At 39.5% G+C, this 17,034-nt stretch overlaps 1 long non-coding RNA gene across 1 annotated transcript; it reads left to right on the top strand.

Annotated features, from left to right (window-relative positions):
- Positions 1-12,360: 12,360 nt before the first annotated feature.
- LOC119030619 lies at positions 12,361-14,777 on the top strand. Its single transcript, XR_005078350.1, has 3 exons — positions 12,361-12,486; positions 13,151-13,192; positions 14,649-14,777. It is a non-coding gene; the product is annotated as an uncharacterized LOC119030619 (long non-coding RNA).
- Positions 14,778-17,034: the final 2,257 nt, after the last annotated feature.

Genomic DNA, 17,034 nt, shown 5'->3' on the forward strand with positions numbered 1-17,034 from the left:
ATATAGATATATATATATATATATATATATATATATATATATATATATATATATATATATATATATAATTTATTTGTTGGAAGCCTTGATACTCTCGCGCCAAGAAATGCAGCCATAATGTTATATTAAAACTACAAAAAGACAATGAGCTAGGCTGCACTGACATCACTAATGAATCAATCACCGACAAATCCCCTGTTTTTTTTTTTTTAGTGAGGGCTGAGATGATGCGCAACTTGCTCTCTCTTCCCTGAGACAGATGTCACTGACATGTTATCAAAAGCGGAGCATGTCTAAACCATGTGAAGCAGGAAAAGGGCTTATTGGAATACAATAGCGCTATTAGCCCCTTTGGAATACATTTCACTTTTTTTTTTTTCTCATAATGCATTAGCCGGTCGCCCTACTGAGAAATTAATCATGCGTTTAAAAAAAGAATTGCTTGTGTGACCTCGAAGGGTCAAAGCAGGGAGGAAGAGGGAGAGGGAGAGAGTGAGCTCAAAACGTAATAAATGAAGAGCTACAACACTAAGTGAGCTCGAGACATTTAACATCAAATCTGTCAATAAATGAAACATGCCCCGGGTGAGCGATTACCATATTGAAATGCATCACCTCCTTTTCTCAAAAAACACCGGAGCAAACATGACTCACAACGCAGCCTCGATTTTATGATTATATCAATGAAACATTTCACGCCCCCAAAAAAGTGAAGAATTTTGTCCCACGGATTTAATCTGGTTGGTTTAATATAACAAAAAGTATTTCCCGGCCTCGTTCCAAATTGTTTCAGATTATTCCTTCATCAGAATATAATCAGTGTTTAACTGTGTGCCAAGCCACACATCTCCCAGTCCTCGGTGTAACCATCCGCCAGTGCTTTTATTAATTTATTGTGGATTTAAAGGCAGATGTAGGCTACAATATGGTGCACAGTCGCCCTGCTTGCCCCAGTTTTAATCCTTAGTTAATGCCGCACGTCTTTTACTGAATGGGACTCTTCTGTTGATCTGCAGCCAAGATTTAACTGTGCATTACAATTAACACACATCTTACATAAATTGGGCGAAAAAAAATCATAATGACGAGTGCTGACGTTGTTTTTAAGTCCGCCCATTCAACTTGATGAGGGGAAAAAAAAGGTTATTTGTGGATTTTGAAGAGGGGTGTGGGTCTTACGCGCGAGCACGGGTGCGTGCGTGCGTGCGCTCGTGCCGCTGTGGCACCATGCGTGCGGGTCATGACTCTCTCTCTCTCTTTCTTAACATCTGTTTTATTGCAGCACTAATAAAGTACGTAGGCTATAATAAACGGCTGCGATAACAATTTTGAACTCTATTCACAGTTTTAGTTAAATTGACACATCTGGGCGCACAGCAGCACGTGATCAGGCTACGCTGACATCCACCGCATCCTAAAGCTAATTTTTATTGCTCCTATTTTAATGCCTTATAACATTTTGGTCATTTTTCGTTTTATTCACAACATTATTTAGAATGTCCCCTTTGAAGCAGCACGCCGTGTAATATTCATATAGAGCCATCTGTTTCTGATTTGGCTTTTATTTGTCGTGGTTCCATCTTAACATGTTCTCCCTGTCCTCAGTTTGTTGGATGTGAGCATGCCTGAGGCGGTTGTGCCAATTAGCACGGCAGACCAACCACTAAAGATTCCCGTATTTCATGGAAGATCTGCAACATTAGCCAGAGTGAATGATTGAAAAATTATTCTAACAAAAAAAACAAAAAACAAAAAAAAAACAGGCACACATGATGCAATGTTCAGAGAGGCTGAGTGTTTTGATCAACCATAACTGCACCAAAGGCCTTAAATCGTTTATAATTGAATGCTTAGGCCCCAGAGGATTTTAGTCTTTTATTTATTTATTTTTTGTGTTTGTTTTAATGTTTATCATTCAAGATAAAGTAATGAGTTTTTTTTTTTTCTCACATTTGTTCATAATAATTAATTTGACCATAATGCAATGGAGGCAAGCTATACACAAAAGGAGGGGTCAAAAATTAAAGTGCATTTGTTTCTTAATACCTCAAATTACCTGTGCAGTGGTGTGAGAGCTTGTGAGTATTTCGCAGTTTCCTCTCAACTATAAAAAATGGAAGGTGGTGCATAATAACACACGATCAAGTAAATAACTAACAAAATAAACAAGTCCTGTTGTGACAACCACTGAAGATTATAAAAAGTAAACAAAAAAATAGTAAAACTAGAAAGACAATTTATCACATCAGGAATATAAAAACATACAACACAACAACACATGTCTTTGTAGCAGGTTATAAAAAAAAAAGAAAAAAACAACATTTCGTTTGCATTACATGAAAGAGACACTTGAAACAAGTCCATATAGAAATGTTGATTCTGTGTCAGACCGATGCAGGTTCATGTGAGAGTAGGTTAACAACACAGTGGGTCTTACCTGCTCCAGATCTTTAACTCCAGAGACATTTGGGGTGTCTATCACAAGATATCCCTGCAGTGTTTTGAATAAAAAAAGAAGAAAGAAAAAGAAAAAAAACCACACCTAACTTAATTCGATTAAACTGACTCCATTTCCGTACAGACCAGTCTCCCTCTGAGACGGGATCAGGTGATCTAGTCTGTCTCTGAGCACACAGAAAATAGAGCCGACCATTAAAATAAGTGTTGAGACAACCTTTAAAATTGCATATATATTATTTTGCATTTCACACTTACACACTGATGCCAGGGTGAAAGGTCTAAAACAACCAGCCTTACACTAAATCAACACTCACCGGCCACCTCATTAGGCCACTTGTGCAATATAATGCAATCAAATACAAAAGCTGTGCTACAAATTCTGCCTTTACAGATCATAATGTTCAGCTTCGATTGACAGAGAGGTTTTTTATCTGTTTTTTACTGAGGTTGGACTTTGCAGCGGTGTTGAACTGGACTACCTTATACCGAGAGATGTTTCTTATAATCTGTAAACATGCATGAGGAGACAAATATTAGGAAGACCTTTCAGTATACAAGCACTCCAGCAGCATACAAGCACCAACAATAATCTCAATAATAAACATAAAGTAAAATTATGTCAACAAAAACCCTTTAATGGCAGAGCTGTCTACTGGATTGCGTAACACTGTACAGGTGTACCTAATGAAGGAGCTGGTGAATGTATATAGCCATACAATATAGCAACATGAAGTTATAGCGTGTGTACAATGCATTTAGTGAGTTTATGAGTACCTTGTAGCAATTTTATCCTCTCTAATTTTTCTTTGATATTCCCATATATATATGCTAGACACAAATGGTGTCTCTGTGGTAGAATGAATCATGACCTGTCACAAACAATGAAAGGCTTTAATATTTTATGGTATTAGTTTATGATTCCCATGATCAATTTAATTTTGCCATGGCGTGTGGAGCTCTTGACTGCTCGACATGGGATGACTGCAGTTGTGTTTCATGAGTGATTTTGAACAGGACTGATACATTCAGAGCTGCCGGGAGACGCAACTTTACTTACTGAACGATCCGGCTTAGTAATTAAAGGCTTGCTTGACTTTTAATGACCCCTGAACACAAGCAAACTTGTGCAAGTTATTCTAAGTGGAATGAGTAATGAGACGTTAACATTGAACACTGAGCTGAAGCCAATTAGCTCCGGTGCAGGCAGACTGCTGGGCGCTACAGTGCGCTTTAAAGGCGAGCAGCGAGCCTACAAGGTCAGAGGGGGTGAGGTACGGTGTGTGTGTGTTGATGTGTGTGTGTGTGTGTTCTTGTTTGTTTGTTTGAGGAACCATCAAGCAAAATGCCTGAAATTGTTTGCACTATGCAAAAATCCAACATAATAAAGACACTGATAGATTTGTTAAACTCCATTCAGCTGTGGCATCAAAGGGACAGTTCACCCCAAAATCAAAAATACGTATTTTTCCAATTTTCATGAGAGTTGCAGAGTTCTCAACTTGTGGTATGCTGATTTGTTCATTTCAATTCCCTGAATGTGGACAGGTGAGCCACATTTCTCAGCAGCAGAGCGGTACATGAGCAAGTGTCCCGATTTCCACCACAGAGATGGACTACGTAACTACAAAAACATTACTACTATTGGCCTTAAAATCCACTCAGTGAGTATTTAGCTGGCTTTCTGTTGTGGTGAAAGTTTTATCATCACCTACTCATAATGGACTTGAAATGTTCTGACAACACTTTCTTGTTTGCATGTTTGTGTGCTTGTGGTAAAGCTCTGATACCAATCTAAGCCAGGAAATCTATTAAAAAACCCTGTGGTATGCTATAGAAAACCAGTGGCAGTAATGTAACATACTGTACAATTTGAGGTTAATGGGCTAAAACATATTAAACCACCGTACTGGTTTTTTAAATGTCTTACCATCTGAATATAGCTCAGATCGATCTTTGAACAGAGTACAAGAAAGTGAAGCGGTAACATGTCAGTAGAACTTATGGTGGATTAATATTGTTTGTGCCTGTTATACTGTATACAAACATAATTTCTTATCACAATAGGTTAGGATTCAGCAATGCAATACATGTGTTGATAATTGTCACATTTTTGGGATTCATTCAAGCAACTTTCAACTAGGAATGTAAATAAAGAGGAAACTGGGAAGAACACTTCTTCTAGCCTCTGTCCCGTCATCTTAATTTAACAGTTTTGATACATACAACGTCATTTTACTTCTGTCAACCCTTGTAAGTCTAATTATGGTTAACAGCATTATACAACACCGAACATACAGCATATCTTTTTTGTGTCAGGTTTGTAAAGGGAGGCAAGGCGACACAGAAAAGAGAGATCAGAGGCAAGCGACACTCCGTATCAGACTATTATCTCTCGTCCAAGAGAATCATTCAGCTCTCCACGGGGTGTCAAAGCGACACATCTCGGCGGGGAGAAGATAACTAACCGAGATGATCTCACAGTATCACGGCTTAATTTTCTTTACTGGGGAATATTCGCCGGTAATGTAACTTAAATAGGCCATTGTGAAGGAAACTGCGTCGTTTTATATGGGACATAAAATCATGGAAACTCACCAAAAAGGAAGATTGGCACTTAGGCCTGCACAATGCGTTAAAATGGATTCTGAATGAATTACCACAAATGTCGTCCCATAAGGCCTGTACTCAGTATTGTCTCAATCTGTGTGTGTGTGTGTGTGTGTGTGTTTGCATGTGTGTGAAAGCTTATTTTTCAACAAAACCTTAAGTTCTTCATTGTTATTAACCTAGTACTCATATGTGAAGTGCTTAACTCCTAAACGATATGAGCACATTTGAAAAGAAAAAGGCATGATTAATGGAAGTGAAAGTATTTTGTCTCTTTACTGTGTTTGCACTTTTACATTTTATTGGCGCTCATACAGCAACTGACAGTAGGTGAGGTGAGGGTTGCAAGTCTTACTCATGGGCACATACTACTGCTGGGATCAAACTCGCAACCTTTTGGGTCACAGGGTGGCCGAAGTTTGAGCCTCGGTAAATCAAGGAGCAAGAGCAGCAGCTTGAATCTGATCGACAGGTAGAGACCCCCCCCCGTTCATCCCAAAAACAATCTTACTGCTCCAGCATTTTCCATTAGCTGTACCAGTCCCAACATGTCAACTGCAGCAACCTGTTCAGCGGCTGTATCTTTGATATTGTAGGTGCCTCTTAAGCAGTGTTTCTTGAAGCGTCCTTCTAGTGCAGTAGTCTAAAGAGCGAGGAACGTCCAATCACAGGGTGGTTGGGTGGGTCAGTCATTGGACATCCCCTCTGGGGGCCAGGGTTCACATCCTGTTTGTGACCAAGAATTGAAAGTGATTTAGTTTTTATTTACGTAACATAAGAACATGAACATATATACATTACATGACTGAATGCAGGTATTCAAACCCAAAGTATGATCTTTTCCAATTCCTAACCAATAGTTTTTTTTGCCACCTAGAGGGGTTGGTGGAGGTTTATAATTTGACCAAGCTGCTGAATATGACAAGTTGGGAGGGAGAATGTGTTGGTTGTTTTCGTGTGCTACCGGTTCCCCATACACAAAAACAAGGTCAATAAATCAAACGTTTTTTGAGTTTTATGTTGAGGAATTTGATTTGCGTGCACAGAGCTATGACCCCCAAACCCACTGAAATCCAATAGGATGAAGTCAAATGTACCCTTATTGTCCACCATCACTCTTGTGGCTGAATGGGAACCAGTCCCAAATTGCACTCCTGCTACATGTCCAACAATCATATACAGGTGTAATGATCACATGTCCACATACTTTTGGCCATGTCATTTAAATGCATCTCACCACATGCGATGAATCTATTAGTCGCGCCTTTCCACTTTTCCATGTTTCTGGCTCGTCTGTCCATCTGCCAGAGTAAACAAGAGCTGCGTTAATGCGGACGTTAAGGGCTCTATTAGTGCTGCAGACAGGAAGCGGAACAACCAGGGCTTTTTCTATTCCTCTATTATTAATGAGGACTGGAGGTTAATCTACCGCTTAATCACCAGGCTACGAGAGTGAAGCGGAGATACGAGGATGGAGGGGATGAATAAAAAGGAGAGAGGGGAAAGAGTTTGGTTTCCCACAGACATCAAACAGAAAGACAGCCATCAGTGACCTCATCAGCTATATCAATCAGCAGTTGTTTCACTATAAATGTGGGTGTGTAAACACCTCTGTTATTGTCCCTCTGACAATTGGTTAAAACATGAGATCATCCCATCAGAGCACTATTGTTAGTTAAAATGGTCTGGGCTCATACAGCAACTCTCATGTTAGAAAATGAAACGGGGATATCTCTCCTCTGAAAATATTCTTTCCTATCTGTATGTCTTACTTCAGCTGTCTTGCCCCAAGGAAAAGGAATTCAGCCCACAAAAAACTCAACACACGTTCAAAATAGCTTTTGGTAATGCGCCAGGAATTGTCATTATGGAGTGGAAAGAAAATATTTCCCTTCCCGTAGAAAAAGGGGGAAGATGTGCCAAGATTTTAGAAGTTGTGACTTGAGGCCTGTGCATACCGTGGCCATTGATGTCCAACGTGTGGTTCCTCTTTGGTTGCAAATCCACCATATTGTGTGTGAGTTGAGCCTTGGGAGTTATCAACATTCATCATTCTGATAAGTGAACTTGGACAATTGTCAATCTAAAATAAAAAAAAAACCCAAAACAATTATAATACAGTGATGTATTCCTTCATCAGCATGTTTTTTTTTTTTTCTCCACTGTCAGGGAATGCAAGCTTAAATCCCAACATGTGTTTCTGTGTGTGTGCATGTGCGTGTGTGTGTGTGTGTGGACCTGGTGTTTGTGTCGTCCCATGTCAGGATGGCCCCTGCACCCCAGACAAGCTTTAATTGTGATCTGGCTTGTAATCCCCTCAAACATACAGCACAATATCAGAGATCTCTGCCAGATTATACAGTTTAGAGTTGATCTCTGTTTATCTTTTCTATGATGTAAAAAGAATAGACAGGCAAAAATCTAATTTAACGATCAACAACATGTCACTGACACTAAAACAATGGCAAAATAAAAGGGAAAAATCACATATCACAAATGCATGTAAAAAGCTTCCACCTCTCTCCTTGTTGACAGACGGGCAAATAATAGTCTACGATAATGTGAAGGAAACAGAGAAATGCTGCCGTTTGGATAATATAACTCCAAGCGATCACTTCATGTCATTGTAGAACATGAATTTCAAAACCTAATATGCAAAAATATGAAATCTGACACCAAACTTTACCAAGAACCACCTCCTGGGAAGAACCAGCTCACACATTTCACTGGCAATTAATGTTCAAACACACACAAAAAAGCAGCACTTTTATTTTTCAATTATTTGATTTTTAATTATTTGATATTTGTCTTAAATGCAGTTCTGCTCAAGGGCTCGCCATTATAGATAGAGGCTGGCTTTTAAAGAGGGGCCACCGGGCAAAATGGTAAACAACAGAATTAAATGGTAATAATTATTGTTCCAGAAAATAATTATTGCTCAGCTGCCTATCTGCTCTGGTGTTTAAATAACAAGTATTACCTCTCTTTTTTTCTTCTTCTTTGTGTGTGTGTGTGTGTGTGTGCGTGTGTGTGTGTGTGTGTGTGTGTGTGTGTGTGTGTGTGTGTGTGTGTGTGTGTGTGTGTGTGTGTTTGTGTTTGAGTGTGAGAGGATGATGTGGCTTAAGTTGAAACACATATGCAAGACACAGATAGGCACACACCAGAGGCAGGCACAGTGACACACACACACAGAGAAGCATGCAGCCGGAGATTAAAACACACACAGCAGGTTTTGCAGATAACAAATAACATACACAGTTTGTCATTTTGCCAGATATGTAATAATTCTTATGAGCAAAAGAACTAGTCCAACTCCATGATGATGTTATTGTTTATTTTGAGTTATTCTTGATTAGTTTACCAGTGAAAAGTTTATCACTAGTTAATATTTTTCAGATGGGCTTATAGTATATAAGTACTCGTACCTGTTGGAAAAAAGACAACGTTTGGGAAATGTAAAGGTTTAAGAACAAGTGACACTGCGTCAGTGTCCCTTTACCTTCCTCACTTTATTGTTTTTTTAATTTTGCAAATGTATCCGGATTGACTTTTCACACACACACAAAAAAACATCCTGTTTCTTTGACACAACAACTTCCAAACAGGATCATCCGCAGCACATATGTGTGGGTTTTACATCTGTATTGTTTTTGATGTGCTAATCCCCCGCATTAAAACGCAGCATCAAAACAGCTCTTATCATCGTTATTATTATTATTATTGTTCTGCTTGATCTCTCGCTGAATCACTGCTGATCCACTGAGGCGTAAATACCCTTCTACAACAGTGTGTGAACTGAAGGATTAACAACAGGGCTGAAAGAGACACACGGGATATGTGACATTGATCTGACGGCACTAATGATGACAGAAATTTGAGTCTTGACTGTTTGCGACGGTGATATCACAACAAGCCTGAGGGACGTGCTAACTGACAAACACATATGACGCACGCTCGCTGGCATAAGTACATACACAAACATTCCCCTCAACATTAATATAATCTATTTTTCACAACCTAATGACAGATGTTATGAATAGGAGAAGAAAAACATTTTTAATGCCAACATTGGACACCAACTGAGGTTCATTCATGCAGTACATTATCCTTACATAATTATAAGACTTATTTTTGAGTCTGATTACATTTTAGTGTGATAATCAGGGCAGTTAAACATCTTTTGTGCAGTAATTATGATCAGAATGGATTTTATGTGAACCTGCTGTTACACAATTGGTGTTACATTTAAAATTTGAGTTTGCTTAACTAAAGTCTACTTAAAAATGCCTGAACATACAGTAAAACATCTTGCTTGTTACTCTCGACAAATATCGGATGGGATTTCCATTAAATTTACAACAGATATTGAAGGCTCCAAGAGGCGTCCTCTTCACTCTTGATCAGTCATCTGCTTAAAATCTGAATTTAACAGTATTTTACTTTATGTCTTGAATGGGCCTCATTAAAATGAGGACATTGGTAAATATAATCTGCTAATCATCAGCATGTTAGCATTGTCAATGGGGGCATGTAAGCATCCTGATTTTTAGCATGAAGCTCAAAGCACTGCTTTGTCTCATTTAAACTAAAAAAAAAAACTGACTAAGGCACTGTTGATGTTTGTTTCTATTAACATGACACAACAAAAAGGGATTGACTGAAATAGCAACACTCTATATACTGTAACCAGAGGTCAATGTATCTGTCTCTCTGTCAGAGTTCAGTAAGACTGAACTTTCATGGTGAATGTAACTGAAATTAAACACATCCTATCCTCCTCTTATCTTTCAGTTAAAACATCCTGATGATTGTTTCTAGGGATGATTTCAAAAACAACACTAAAAGAAAAAACTATGACACATTCAGTTTAGATCCAGTTGTCCTGAACTGGCCCGCTAACCTGACTCTGACTCTTGAAACACTCCAGTTTTCACTCTAAAACATGGATTAAAAATCATAGCTGAGAGCATAAATATGTTTGTGTCTTTGGCGTGTGTGTTTGGTTTTTATCAAATCCCCACAGCATATTACACTTACAGGGGCTCTATGCGCTAAGTAAGAATCACACAGTGTAAAATTGACAGATGGGGCTATTTGGGCTTCCTTAAGTGCTCAGGGACACTCACACACTTTGGGTGGGTCTCTTGTCATCAGTCGTGATTTACTTATTTTAAGACAAAATCCCACCCCACGCCATCCTCACTCACCCTCTCGTCCTCTTCCATGAAATTAAGAGCAACATGTTGATGTCTAAATCTAAACATTAAAAACATATGCGGGCCATTAGCATAGCCCCCAGATGTTGGAGTGGTAATCCCAGGCCTTCTGCTACTCTGATTGGCCCAGAAGTTTAATCATGAGACCATTAATGCAGAGCATTAAAAACAAAGAAAGTGCTCTGTGTGCAGGGAGCAGAAAGTGACACGCAAATACAGATGTTTAAAAACAGATTGACATAAAAAGTGGTACAGGTCATTACAGGATACAGTGTACACAAGATGGCCAAAACTATGTGGACAGATGTAAACTTCTTTGTACTACTGATCTGGGGCTGTTTTTTATGGTTGGGGCTAGATCTCTTTAGTTCCAGGTAAGTTTAAATAGTCATTGTCTGTACTGACTCACAACCTGATCATGACCCTGCCTATTTCAAACAAGATATTGCCAACCACTCCACTCTACAAAGACATCTTAATGCAATGATCATGCAGGACACATGTCTGGTTCTCCTTTCTGACAGTGAATTTCTGATAGTTACTGTTTATAGCTATGCCTCCTCATCTGTTTTGATGTTCCCCAAAGTTCTGTCCTGGGTCCTGTTTGGTTTGCCTTGTACATGCTTCCTCTTGGGTGTAGTAAGTCATTTTAAAAATGCCCCTGTACCTGTTATGCAGAAAATGTTCAATTACACACCTTTTTTAAGCCTACAAATGTTGCACAATTCTCCATCATACGTCACAGAATAATCTCTATTTAAAGAAAGAAACAATAAAGAACTTGATGGTAGATCAGTTCTTTTAGTTCGAGGGGACAAAGCAGAAGTTCCGCCGGGCTGGGGCAGTCTCATTCAGAACTGTAGATTGTAGGCAATGATGTCTGACCAGGTTGAAAGTCAAAGGTGTTTACATGGGTGACATGGATGTGAATGTGAATGTGCTGAAATGTTCATTAATCTGATGTTCAAAATGTGTCTATGTGTTGGGGGATCTCTGACCCCTTAACCCGTCTTGGTATTCTTTCCTTTTTTGTTGAATCCCCTCTTTTGAAAATCTTAGAGTCAGTGGACCAGATTCTGATTATTGACGTAAAGTGCTTGGTTCATTCATGTTTTTTTCTGGATGAGGAGCACTGCAAAATTCAGGTCCCTTCCATAACCCTAACTTGTCTTTGCATTGCATCCATGGATTGTTCACAAGTGGTGACAAAACTCCCTTTACAGTGCACTGTACTAATGCACTTGGGGTTGAATGGGGGCAGTCATGTAGAGTTAAGTTCCAAAACATGTTGGAAAGTCTCGCCATAAAAGCAGCCATGTTTTTAGAATGAGATGTTCAACAATCACATCTGGGTTTAATGTTTGGGGTTTTACACATATTTTTAACCATGCGGCATGTTTGTGTGTGCAGTTTAGATGTTTGCTCCAACATTAGTGCATGTACATGTCACACACTCAGGCATGAGTACAGGAGAGAAATGCAGGGTCATGTGGCGCAAGAGATTTAAAATGGTTATTTTTCAGACACAGTTTTAAGATGATCCTCTGAGTGTCTGATCTCTAAATGAACGGAAATGTTCAAATCCCTCTCTATGTTTTCCTCTCTAACTCTCTCCTGTTGCCTCACTCTCTTTCCCTGATCCCAACCTAAACCGCTGAGATGTATTTGAAAGCCAGAGGTCATAAACAAGATATTTAAGAGAAAGTAGATCTTTAAATGTGCTGTCCGTTAGCCTTTGTAACATTTGATTGATGCGTGCTAAAAAGGGAAACACCAGTCAAAGAACATTTTAATACCTGCCATTATCTTCTGATCTAATGTTTATGTTCTTATGCAAGACAATTTGTGTAAAGGCAGAATGTTTCAACAAATCTTGCCCTTTGTTAAAAAGCTGAAAATGTTGCACTTGAAAAGATTTCTTATCATATCAATATTGTTTTGATCTGACATTTCCAGTGAGTTCCAGAATCCTTTTCAAAAAAGCAGCCTAGTACAAAAGTAAGAATTGGAAAAACATTTAAAACATACAAACATATAAATGTGCCAAAACTCAAGATACTTTGAGGTAATGTTAAATCTCTGGTATCAACCAAGAAGGCTACTGTGTAATCACAAACGTCATACAGTCAGTCTAAAAAGCTTAAAATGATGCTGACACAGTATTTAATAGCTGTGATGTTCATAATTAGGAACTGTGGAAAAAGTATGTGGTCCAGTTAAGCAGACATTAAGAGATTAATTACCAGTTTACAGAGAATAGAATACAACCTATACACATAACATAACAGACAGGCAGACAGTGCTGCTGGTGTGTTATTGGCCTTCCTACTGTGATTTAAATCACTGCAGGTCATGGCTGAAAAGCCAAATAAGTCATATCATGAAGCATACCTAGTGGACTCAAACTTTTAGGTGTGCTGTCAGAGGCTGTGATTCCTACATACCAGGGATATGGGATTAGTACATATGGCCGTCATCTCTCCAGCTGATGCAGCTCACAATTTTATAAGCCTCTGAGATGTATTTGAACCATAAAGTTCATCCTCGGCCAAAGGCCGAACACATTCCGGGGAGAGCTTTTAACATTTGCACACATCTTTGGGTGTGCATAATGTACATCATGTACAGTGCTGTATGTACGAAGTGGGAATGTAGACTGACATTTAAGATTATTGCATGTCTTATGAAATCTTTAAGTGAAAACGCATTTACCTCAATGATTTTACCACAGTTTATAAACAAATGGCGAGATACCTACAAACATGCTTGTCTTCGTACATGCACACTGAACTGTTAATATCTTACAAATGAAGTAATTCACTGGAATTCCAAGGTTTTCTTATTCACACGTTGTATCTTATCCAAAGGTACGCCTTCATTCAGGGGCCATCTTTATTTACAGTTGGAAGGTAAGTGAGAAAGAAGTGAAGAATTTTGGAGAGTTGTGTATCACAATGACATGTAACTAGTAAGTCATTACAGATTTCACCTGAATCACTATTTACATATAGCCAACAACACACACGCACAGACAAATAAACAGATGCACACACACACACACACACACACACACACACACACACACACACACAGTCGGATGACATATGGCTATAGACATATGGATGCAGTCATCATTAAATCCCATAGATGCCTAAAGAAAGCTTATTAGTGGCTACCGAAATGAAGAAAAGTGTGCTGCTTGGATTCTATATTTTTGAGAACTGCCAGAACCTGTCTGGACATGTGTAATTCAAATTTATATTTCATTATTGAGATACGAAAAATACCAAGGTGTAAGTTATGGGGTTTTCAACAACAGTGGCTGGGTAGTTAGAGACACATGGCGTTTTACAGTAATACTGTTCATATAGGTCAAATAGGCATCAAGTCACTTAGCCGCTGTACTGGGTGATCTGTGATCGCTGCATATTTACCAAGGATATCAAATCACTTACTTTCTGTCTCTGTACATTAAGACTTTCTGGTATTTACAGCAGCTTTTAATCATACCATGCCATCTGTATCTGAAAGTAATCGAGAGTTGTAATAGGATCAGAGGTTAGACTGGCGGCACATTTCCGTACAAAGGGTTACAGTTAAGGTTAAGTATTCCTTGACCTTTTGATATGTACATAATCACAGTGTAGAATATATTTTTGTTTTGTAGTGGCTGACACTTGAAAAACTTGAATCTTGATGGATTTAATTATTCATACATTGATTCTACTAGAATCTAGGACTATAAAGTAAATAAGCTATGGCTATGTCGTCAGAGGGGGGGGGGAGACGGTCGCTATTGTCGGACGGGGGTGGGTGGGAGGATGCTTCTCGCTGTCAGGCGGGGGACACGCGGATGCTTGCTCATCACCCTCACCCACTACAAAGCGGCTAACATTGAAAATGAGTATAGTGGCACTGAACTAGCAGTATAGAGGCACAGCGCCACGATTCCACTGTCTGGGGAGAGCCCTGAGTATGGACTAAAGTACAGGAGATTTACCATTCATTAAAAGATGCAATGATACACAAATGTACTCATTAATGTGCATGCCTACAGCTTAGAAATATAAGTTAATGTTCCGAGTGTAAGTAGAAAATGATGGGAGTTATTGGCCCCAGATGTTTCCATTATTATTATGTGACATAGGTTTTAAGGATTATGATTTAAAGCATACGCAGCTCAAGTCTTATAACTGCAGATTTCCACACATCTGATAAGGACAAACAATGAGTAATATGACCTTTTCTAGTTTATTTAGTTTAGTAGAGTATATTTAATTCAATGTTGATCTCAATGTTCAAAATAACGATTCAGGTACAAAAGAAATAAGTTGTTCTAGCAAGGCTTTGATTTTTGTATTTCAGCACCCTGGACAGGGACACAGTGCAGCGTATTGAGAGAAAGCTACTTGAACACGCTACATAGGAATGACATTAAAAGGTCCAGAATATTCCGTGAAAGGACAGCAATGCACTGTGATTACTGCAGCTCAGCCAACCTATGGCTCATTGCTTATCTGGGTTAGCAGCAGTGGCAGTAGGGTGAGCAAGATACTCTGCACTTTCTTCTCCCCACCCATGTTCTCTTGCTCTTCCCGATTGAGGCATCCCCAGGCTCAACTGGCTCCTTTCAAAGTTCTGGATGTCTGAACTCCTAACTTTGTTTCTAATATTGAAAGGAATATGGCAAAGCCCATTCCAAACACTTTCCTTCATGTGATTGTTGTGGTCATTTGGCAGAGGTTACAACCATGGGTGCGGGGTAGAAAATATAGAATAACTGGTAATTCAGATTCAGCTCGATCTTGACGACAACAGTCTGGTACTGGAATGCCCAGACCACAGTGATCCACCTGTCGGTCTCAAGCATTACCTTACCTTCACAAGTGAACAAGAACCCAAGATCCATTACTTTTGGTAATAACTTTTTCTCAACCTGAATGATGCAATCCACTATTACCTGTTACCAAGGCTTCAGACTTGGAGGAGCCAACTCTGATTCAAAAACCTCTTAGAGTTGATACAGACTCTACTAGAATCAGAAAAAGCTTTAGAAACGACTGGTATTCTCAACCTTTATCAATACTGTGTTATTGTCGCTGGCTCGCTAAATTTACTTAATTTGAGTGTTCTGCTAAAAATGCCTACGAAGGAATCAAGCATGAGGGGGTAATATAAGAAGCAAAAGCATGGATTATTGAACTTTCTAATGGTCAGGCATAGAGAGTAAATCAAGCCTCTCAACATGGAATCTAATGTCATCTTAATATACAACTAGTTATGTCACTGATGGAGAAGGGATGGAGGTGGTGGCAGAAAGGGGCCCATGTCCCAGCTGAGCGATCGCTGCAAAAAGATTATAACTTGAGTCACATAACTTGTCTTGTGAATATTAATGATTCCTGCATCTCCTCAATGAAAACACTTATTTTACTGAGTCTTTTTAGAAAAACTGGTTTCATTTCAAGTCTTTCACTCCCTCCATCTGTGTCACTGGGCGTTCCTCCTGAACCCTTGGAGAGGACTTGACTGATATGTGACATCACTTTCTCTCCCCCGTCCCTCCCCCTCCTGTTTCACTCCCTCCTTCCCTCCCTCACTCCTTCCTCCGTCACGTCACGCAGCGTGTCCTGCGGGATCCGGGAAATGATTAAGGAAGACAGTTTCAAATACCTTTCAAGTCTCTCCCAGATGGCAACGCAAAGTAGGTGGGCACGCAGAAGGTGGGAGCTGGCAAGACGAAAATGCCAAGCTGCCTCTTAAAGACAGGAGATAAGGTGAATATTTGTGTGTGTGTGTGTGTGTGTGTGTGTGTGTGTGTGTGTGTGTGTGTGTGTGTTTGTGTGTGCGTGTGTGTGGAATGTGTCACTTATGAGTACATGAATTTGTATGTCAAAAGTGAATGTGGTCATGCAGGTTCAGTTTAACTCTCGTACGCTTACTTGAGTGTGTATCTGCACCTGTATACTGCATGCAATGTGTGTTAGGGCAAGGATGGGAAACAAAAACGCACATCAAATACAGGGAGGGAGAGAAGTTTGGCCTTATGAGCTCTCTTGGCAGAATATATTATCTCCTTTAAATCTGTAATATACCTCACGTCGGAGTGTTCATGGTGACACACATACAGGGTCCCTCATTGTGACATGCTGCTCATCGTGGCGTGACAGGGCGTGTGCATGTGTGAATATATATCTCTGTGTGTATGTCTATGTACAGTACGTCCCCACATCTGTGTGCACATGGGTCTTTGTGAGGGAGAGATAATGAGATCTTGTTCAGCTGAGGCCTGGTCTTGATCCCCAGAAGCCCTGGACTCATTTCAGTGAGAAACCTCTGAACAGAGTGAATATGAGACTGAGCACCTCTGGCAGAAACGAAAAACCTGGTCTCATGTAGAGGGATCCAAGCGGACTAGGAGTCTGTTATGCGCTTTTAAGCCTGTGTGAGTCCAGGATGAAAGCCTTTGTTCTTCAATGTAGGGAGAAGTTTTTTGACAATATTGCTCTTCAAGGAATAAAATAATCAGCTTTTTCCTCGACTAATTCTTCACTGCACATAGTCTACAGGGGAGTTCTTTGTGTAAAGAGAGAGGCCGCCTTCTCCGAACTCTTATTCTGTGCAGCAGAGAAACAAGGGGCACTGAAACTTGTTCAGTGAATCAAGTTTTGGTTATGGGGTTGTTATATCATCTAAGATGACATCTAGTTGACTTTAACTCTATTATTGATCTCAAACAATTTCACTGAAT

Source organism: Acanthopagrus latus, chromosome 12 (genome assembly GCF_904848185.1).
Source record: "Acanthopagrus latus isolate v.2019 chromosome 12, fAcaLat1.1, whole genome shotgun sequence".
Classification (NCBI taxonomy): Eukaryota; Metazoa; Chordata; class Actinopteri; order Spariformes; family Sparidae; genus Acanthopagrus; species Acanthopagrus latus.